The sequence below is a fragment of the Gossypium arboreum genome, chromosome 6, assembly GCF_025698485.1.
Source record: "Gossypium arboreum isolate Shixiya-1 chromosome 6, ASM2569848v2, whole genome shotgun sequence".
NCBI lineage: Eukaryota > Viridiplantae > Streptophyta > Magnoliopsida > Malvales > Malvaceae > Gossypium > Gossypium arboreum.
Genome location: NC_069075.1, coordinates 104,879,135 through 104,887,809, shown reverse-complemented (window position 1 = coordinate 104,887,809; position 8,675 = coordinate 104,879,135). Strand labels below are relative to the sequence as shown.

Genomic DNA, 8,675 nt, shown 5'->3' with positions numbered 1-8,675 from the left:
TTGCAAGAATTGGTGGATAGAGGTTTTGCTCGCTCGAGTTTTTGCCTTAGGGTGTGCGGTGTTGTTCGTGAAGAAGAAGGATGGAACCATGCGACTGTGCATCGACTATCGTCAGCTTAATAAAGCGACGATAAAGAACAAATATCCGTTGCCACGTATTGACGACTTGTTCGATCAACTGAAGGGAGCCTCGGTGTTCTCGAAAATAGATTTGAGATCGGGCTACTATCAATTGCGAATCCGAGATTCGGACGTGCCCAAGACCGCCTTCAGAACGAGATATGGTCACTATGAGTTCCTAGTGATGCCGTTTGGGCTCACTAATGCCCCTGCGGTATTTATGGATTTAATGAATCGGATCTTTAGACCATATTTGGATCGATTCGTAGTCGTGTTCATTGATGACATCTTGGTCTATTCAAGAAATGAGACCGAACATGCTGAACACCTGCGGTTAGTGCTGCAAATTTTACGGGACAAGCAATTATATGCTAAGTTCAGCAAGTGTGAGTTCTGGTTAAGAGAGGTTAGCTTCTTGGGTCATGTGGTATCTGCATCGGGTATTCGAGTCGACCCGAATAAAATTTCAGCCATACTTAATTGGAAGCCTCAGAAATATTACTTGAGGTTCGAGAGCTTTTTGGGGCTTGCTTGGTTATTACCGACGATTTGTAAAGGCTTCTCAACGATAGCCACGCCGATGACGGCTACTCCAAAAGGACGTTAAGTTCGAATGGACGGAGAAATGCCAAAAAGTTTCGATCAATCGAAAACTTATTTGATCGAAGCCCCAATTCTAGTGCAACCCGAGTCCGCAAGGAGTTTGTCATCTATAGCGACGCCTCTCTACTTGGGTTAGGTTGCGTATTAATGCAAGAAGGTCGAGTTGTGGCCTGTCGTCCGAGGCAATTAAAGCCACATGAGAAAAATTATCCGACTCATGATCTCGAGTTGGCCGCCATCGTATTCGCCTTAAAGATTTGGCGACATTACTTATTTGGTGAAAGGTGCCATGTATACTCGGATCACAAAAGTCTCAAATATTTGATGACCCAAAGAGACTTAAATCTGCGACAAAGACGTTGGCTCGAGCTGTTAAAGGATTATGAGTGATCATTGACTATCACCCGGAAAGGCGAATGTGGTTGCGGATGCCTTGAGTCGTAAATCGTTATTCACTTTACGAGCGATGAATGCGCACTTGTCCGTCCGATCCGACGGTGTGTTAGTGGCTGAATTGAAAGCCAAACCATTATTGACACACCAAATTCGAGAAGCTCGAAAGTCGACGACGAGTTGGTTGCAAAAGCGGCTGCGTGTGTTCGAACAAGGACTCGGAGTTTCAAATCGACGATGACGATTGTTTGAGGTTCAAAAGTCGTCTGTGTCCCAAAGAATTCGAACTCATTTCGATAATTTTGAATGAAGCCCATTGTAGCCGAATGGCAATCCACCCGGGAGTACGAAGATGTACAATGATTTGAAACGTCGGTTTTGGTGGCATGGTATGAAGCGAGACATCTCCGACTTTGTTTCGAGATGTTTAATATGTCAACAAGTGAAAGCGGAACATCAGGTGCCTTCAGGATTACTTCAGCCAATCACGATACCCGAGTGGAAATGGGATCGAGTCACAATGGACTTTGTATCCGGACTGCCATTGTCAGCAAGTAAGAAGGATGCGGTTTGGGCCGTGGTAGATCGATTGACTAAGTCGGCCCACTTTATCCCCGTACGTACAGATTTTTCAATGGACAAACTAGCCGAATTGTACGTTTCTCAGATTGTGAGATTACACGGGGTGCCTATTTCCATCGTGTCGGATAGAGATCCGAGATTTACCTCGCGATTTTGGAAAAAGTTGCAAGAAGCTTTGGGTACCAAGTTGCATTTCAGCACCGCCTTCCACCCCCAAACCGATGGTCAATCCGAGCGGATAATTCAGAAACTTGAGGATATGTTAAGATGTTGAGTCCTCGAGTTTAGTGGTTCATGGAATGGTATTTGCCGTTGATTGAATTCGCCACAACAACACTTTCAATCAAGTATTAAGATGGCACCCTCGACGAGGCCTTGTACGGTCGTAAATGCCGTACACCATTGTTTGACCGAGCTCGGTGAAAGCAAGATTTTCGGTGGATTTGATTAGGGATGCTGAATGAAAAGTGAAAGTAATCCGTGAAAGTCTCAAGATAGCCTCCGATCGTCGAAAGTCGTGACGCGGATCTAAAGCGTAAGGATATCGAGTATCGTGGGTGATAAAGTGTTTCTCAAGGTATCGCCTTGGAAAAGGATACTCGTGTTCGTAGTAAGGGCAAGTTGAGCCCGAGGTTCATTGGGCCATATGAGATATCGAGCGAGTCGGTCCAAGCTGGCATATCGCTTGATTTTGCCCCCGAACTCAAAAGGTTCACGATGTCTTTCACGTTTCGATGCTTCGACGCTATAGATCCGATCCATCGCACGTGATTAGTCCATCGAAATTGAAATTCAAGCTAATATGAGTTATGAGGAAGAACCGATTCGTATCCTATCACGAGAAGTGAAAGAGTTGCGAAACAAGCGGGTTCCGCTAGTGAAAGTGTTATGGCTCAAGCACGGATAGAAGAAGCTACTTGGGAGACCGAGAACTCTATGAAAGAGCGATATCCAAACCTATTTATCGGTAAGATTTTCGGGACGAAAATTTCTTAAGAGGGGAGAGTTGTGACAGCCCAAAATAGACCCTAGCCGAATGTGGTTTCGGGACCACAAAACCGAGGCATAACAATAATTTAAAATTTATTTCGATGCCTATAATATGTGTGTATTCATGTATGACATTTTTGATGATTGATTTAGTGTTATAAAGGTGAATTCCACTAGAAAGGACTTAGTAGTGAACTTTGAAAATACGATAGGGAAGGGGTGATGACTAATTAAAGCATGCATGCAAAATAATGGACTTGCATGTCAAATTCCCCTTTTACAAGTAATGGCCGCCATGACAAAGAGATATGGGTTAAACATGTCATGAAACATGTTTTGTTGGGCATTAGGGAGAAATAGTAAACAAATAAGCATGGGTAAGAAAAGAATGAAAAAAAATGTGTGAGAGAGTAGCATACCCCATTGCCGTGCAACCAAGAAGAGAAAACAAAAAATTTGTTCATGCTTGCTCTCTCCTTTTGGCCGAAAATACTAAGAGGAAGAAGGGATTTTGCTTCATTTCCTTTGTTTAGAAGAGATCTAGAAGGTGATTTGGCTAAATTTGCATCAAGATTAAGGTATGTATGAGGTTGTGTTGGGAGTTTCATGCATGTTTTGGTTGCTAACTTGATGTGCATGTTAGCCATGGCTCAAATCTTTGTTATGCCATGGAAATGGTATTTGGCCAAAGTTGTTATAGTGATAAAGCCATTGCATGCTAAGTGTGAAGCTTGATGATGATGCATGCAAAGATGGATTGCCTACTCTTGAGTAAGACTTTGAGTTTTCTCTTTGTTTTATCATGATTGAAGTTGAAAAGGAGCATGATTGTCATATTCGCCATGATGCATTCTTGAGCATGATTCATGCTTCTTGCATGTTAGTTAAAATTTGTGTTTTGGATGGCTATGGACACCTTGAAAATTCGCCATGCTCATATATGCATATATATGATTGCACATTATGTTTGGTTATGAACTAAGTGATGAATATATTGGTTTAAAGAAGAAAATGTGGAAGAATGCTTGTGAAATTGCAAGCATAATTCGGCCTAGCACACATATAAGTGCTTGATGCTATATTATAAGTTTTGGGCCACAATGTGCAAAGCATTAATTAGTAAATTGCATGCTGTTTTTGTGAGGTATTAAGTGCAAAATTGACCTCAACATGTACATGAATATTCGGCCTTGGGTAGCCTATTGAAGGCCTTAGCATTTCCTTGATGCTCAAATAAATTGTATTGAATTGCTTGATGTAGTATAAAATGTGCATGACCATTGTGTATTCAAGCTAAAGAGTGGCCATATGACCATTTAAAATCCTTGTCATATTCGCCATAAGCAAGCACAATGAGGTTTTAATAAATTGAATTTGTTTGAATTAGCTCAAGAGCTAAGAGGGCCACAATTGGACAAGGGAAGGAAAAGGTGATCGAATAGCCGAAAAAGCCGTTCGACAACATCCGAGGTAAGTCCTCAAGAAGTGACCTTACTTGAATTATGTGAGATGAAATATGGATGTGTATGATTATTGATTATGTGTGTATGAGTATTTGAATTCCACCCGGCTAAGTCCCAAGGCGAATATGCTATTGATTATAATTGTGTTTGAGCCTTAGTAACGAAAATGAAATATGTATGTCCAATGATTATTGATGTATGTGTGCATGAGAAATTGAATGATATCCGGCTAAGCCCAAGACAATTATGCTGGAATTTATATCCGGGTTAAGACCAAGGCAATTGTGCTAGTGGCTATATCCGGCTAAGACCAAGGCATTCGTGCGAGTTATTCTATCCGGGCTAAGACCCGAAGGCATTTGTGCACGTGATTATATCCGGTTATATTCCGAAGAATCTTGGGCTGGAGGTGAGTGTTGGTTGCTGTAATGAATTCAATTAGTACACTCGAAAAGCCCAAAGGATAAGGTACGTTATATGTGCATTGGAAAGTCGACATGTTTGAGCAACATTCGCTCAATCGACTAATGAATTTCAGTTATTGAATTGATTGATACTTTGTGAAATTATATAATGATGAAGTGTGAAGTAAGAATGTGTATTAATGAAATGATGCATTTGGCTATGTGAATGTATTGCTGTAATTAGAGTTGATTATATTCCTTGAGACTTACTAAGCATAAAAATGCTTACCCCGTTGCTTTGGCTCTCAGTTTTCTAGATTTCGCTCGAAGCAATCGGATTTGGGATCGTTGAAGTCGAAGTCATCCACACTATCAAGCCTCCATTTTGGTATAAATTTTTGGTTGAACTTGAGATGGCATGTATAGGACTACCTTTTGTTTGTTAAATATGTTGTAATGTAAGTATGTACGGCCATGCGAAAATGGCTCGAAAAGGGAAGCATGAACTTAGACTAATTGTGGTTTGTATATATATATTTGGTGTCATGATGTGGCTATGGCTTGGGAATGGGAATGTTGGTCATATGATCAGCCATTGGCATGGTTAAAATGATCATATATGAACCTATGTATGGCAAGACTAGTTGATTCATGGAGACTACCAAATAGGTAAGCCCTACCTTAAAACAGATGCTGCCAGCTGCAGTGGCGTGAATGTGAAAAATCACCAAAATTCATAGGAATGGAATTAAATAGTGAATAAGCTATGTAAATGAACCTTGATGAGTCTATTTTTTTATGGAAGAAACGAAATGGTCATAGGAGTTACAGGTTAAGAGATATTAAAGCTATTGTGAGACAGGGCCAGAATGGTTTCTGGGTTCCCTGTCGCAACTTTAAAAATTCACTATAAATTATCAAAAAAGAATTAGGAGACATACTTTATATGTACAGATTCCATTTTGAGTCTAGTTTCATTAGAAACAAACGGAACCAGCATTAAAGCCCTGTACAGAGAGATATTCAAGTTATACCGTGCGAAGGTCAGAGCAGTCAATCCCTGTAACATGGGTGACTTTAACTAATAAACTGTACCAATTTGCCCGACCAAAAATTCTAGAAATAAATCCATGGATGGATATATGAGTCTAAATTCAGGGAAAATTTACGAAACCAGTTTCCGAGTTTTGAAACTCGAGATATGATTTTTAAGGCGACAGTGACGCAGTTTTTCCAGCCTGACTGGAAATGTCCAATGGATGGGCAAAACAAGTGAACTTGGCTTGCTAACCCCTCGTGTCCGACACCGGCGATGGTCTCGAGTTCGGGGTGTTACATTATGTGTATTAATTCATGAGATAATTAATTTTAATTTATATCCAATTTAATTTGGATTAAATAAATTATTATTAATTAATTATGAAAAAGTGGTTCAGTTGAGTCGAACCGAGTGAACCGAATCGAACAAGAAGTGGAATGCCCAAAACCGTCCATATGCTGACCCAAATCAGCTTATTCACTGATTATTTAGCTTGCAAAGAGGCCCTTGAAGACTTGTTCAGGTTGCAAACAAACCCCTCCACAATTGGTGGCTTTATAGATTTGCCCCAAGCCTAAATTAGCAAAGTTGAAACTATCAACTTGCCACATGTGTGGCCAGCTAAGGGAGGCCTCTTTGGCTAATAATTTTAGCTATTTTTAGCAGCCCTCTTCAGCTATAAAAACCCTCCTTAAGCTGGTCATTTGAAAGACATCTCAAGCATTCACATCTTTTCTCTCTTCTCTCCACTTTCTCTCTTCTTTTCCATTCCAAATTCCCTTGCTCTCTTGCCGATTTCTCCTCTTGGAAAAGGGGCATTCATCAGCCATTTGGAGCAGCAATTAAGTGTTCATAGCAGCCTTGGTCAACGAGGACAACGGAGAAGGAAGAATGGAGCAAACTAGTCAAGCAACGGAAAAACACCGGATTTGATTCTTGTTTCCTATCTCTTTAATTTTTTTCTTGTTGTGATGAACATATCTATGGATATTTATGTTTTTGGAATGGTTAATCAATTTAGCTTGAATTTAATTCGTGTTAGGTTGATTGCAATTCGTTTGCTAAAATTGTTAAAATTGTGTTTATGTTGTTATAGGCCTCAGTAATATGCTTGATTAAGTAAAATCATGACTAAGTTATTCTTGCATTACAATTATGAGGTAGCTAATGAATTAATTATTTAAACGGATTGAAATTGTAATTAATGGACACAGTACTTAATCAGTGCATGTTTAATCATCTAAGGTAGCTGAGGGTTAAATTAGCAATGGTATCTAACGATACATTTGCCTTACATAACTTGCAAGATTATAGTGATTAAACTGTTTCAAGGTAGGGATACCTTGTTACCTCACGTAGTCTTTTATGTGCTTATTACATTTAATTACCCATTTGAATTGACATAGGGATATGTACTAGAGATTATTTTGATTTAATAAGTATGCATGTACGATAACATATTTTCCTATTAAGATTTGTTTAATCAGTTGAATTGACATAGGGATATAGTCAAGAGATGAATGGATTTTGGTAGGTGAGTATGTTTATAAGTTAGAAAATTACCGAGTTGCCGTGAATTTATTCATAACAATATAAACATGAGTTTAATAATTCTAAGTTAAGAAATGTAATTAATCTAGCACAATTATGTCATCTTGATTAAAATTGTATTTTGAAATTGTGTATTTGAGATTTATTTGTTTAGTGAAATCGTGCATTTGAGATTTATTTGTTTAGTTTACTTAGTTTAAAATCTTAGTTTTTAATCACCCTCTTCAAACAAAATATTTTTCTTCACCAAAGTGTTTTAAATAGCATTCATAAATAATTATTTTCACAGTTCCTGTGGGTACGATAACTTGACATTTACTTGCCACTTTATTACTTGTTGCGATTGTGTACACTTGCACATTTCCGTCGTTCCAAGTTTTTGGCGCCGTTGCTAGGGACTGTTTTAAAAAGTCATTATTTGTGAATTTATTAGTTTTGCATTTTGGTTTAACTTTCTGTTCAATTTTAACTTAATTAATCTTTCTGTGATTATTTCAGGTGTTTATAAGTATTGACCGAATTATCGATTTACTCCCTGTAGACCCTGAAATAGAAAAAACTTTTTGACAGCAAAGAAGACAAGCAAATTAGAGAAGGACCGAAGAGATGAACCTTGAAAATTTGAATCAAGGAAATGGAGCAGACCCTGCTCAAAATCCTATCCTTAATGCTGATGATAGGGATAGAGCTTTAAGACAGTCTGTTGTGCTAGTGTTTAATGATTTTAATCTGGGTATTAAGAGACCCAAAATTGAGGCACAACAATTCAAGCTGAAGCTAGTGATGTTCCAAATGCTTCAGACTGTGGGCCAATTCAGTGGAATGTCTACCGAACATCCTCATCTCCACTTAAGACAGTTTATGGAGGTGAGTGATTCTTTCAAGTTAGCCAGAATACTCAAAGATGCATTACAATTGAAACTGTTCCCGTATTCGCTGAGGACAAAGCTCGAGCTTGGTTGAACTCATTGCCACCAAATTCAATTTCCACATGGCAAGAGTTAGCAGAAAGATTTCTTATGAAGTATTTCCCACCTAGAAAGAATGCTAAGTTGAGGAATGAGATCACTACCTTCCAACAAATGGATGATGAGTCCTTGTATGAGGCATGGGAAAGGTACAAAGAATTATTACGAAAGTGCCCTCATCATGGAATTCCACATTGCATCCAGCTTGAGACGTTTTATAATGGTCTCAATGCCCACAAGAGGATGGTAGTGGACGCTTTTGCTAATGGTGCTCTCTTTTCTAAGTCTTATAATGAAGCTTATAAAATCATTGAGAGGATTACCAGCAACAATTATCAATGGCCAACCAATCGAGCAGCTTCAGGAAGACGAGTCACTGTAATACATGAAGTAGACGCTCTCACTTTACTCGCATCTCAGGTATCATAAATATCCTCAATGCTTAAAATTTTACCACTAATGGGTTTAATAGTTTTGCAACACAGCCACTGAATCAATTTGAAAATGTAGCCTGTGTCTATTGTGGGAAAGGACATCTGTTCAAAGAATGTCCATTAAACCC

The 8,675-nt window shown here is 39.0% G+C and overlaps 1 non-coding gene across 1 annotated transcript; it reads right to left on the bottom strand.

Annotated features, from left to right (window-relative positions):
- Nucleotides 1-8,194: 8,194 nt before the first annotated feature.
- Nucleotides 8,195-8,301, bottom strand: LOC128294451 (small nucleolar RNA R71). The gene has a single exon (XR_008284761.1). It is a non-coding gene; the product is annotated as a small nucleolar RNA R71 (small nucleolar RNA).
- Between the last annotated feature and the right edge of the window lie 374 nt (nucleotides 8,302-8,675).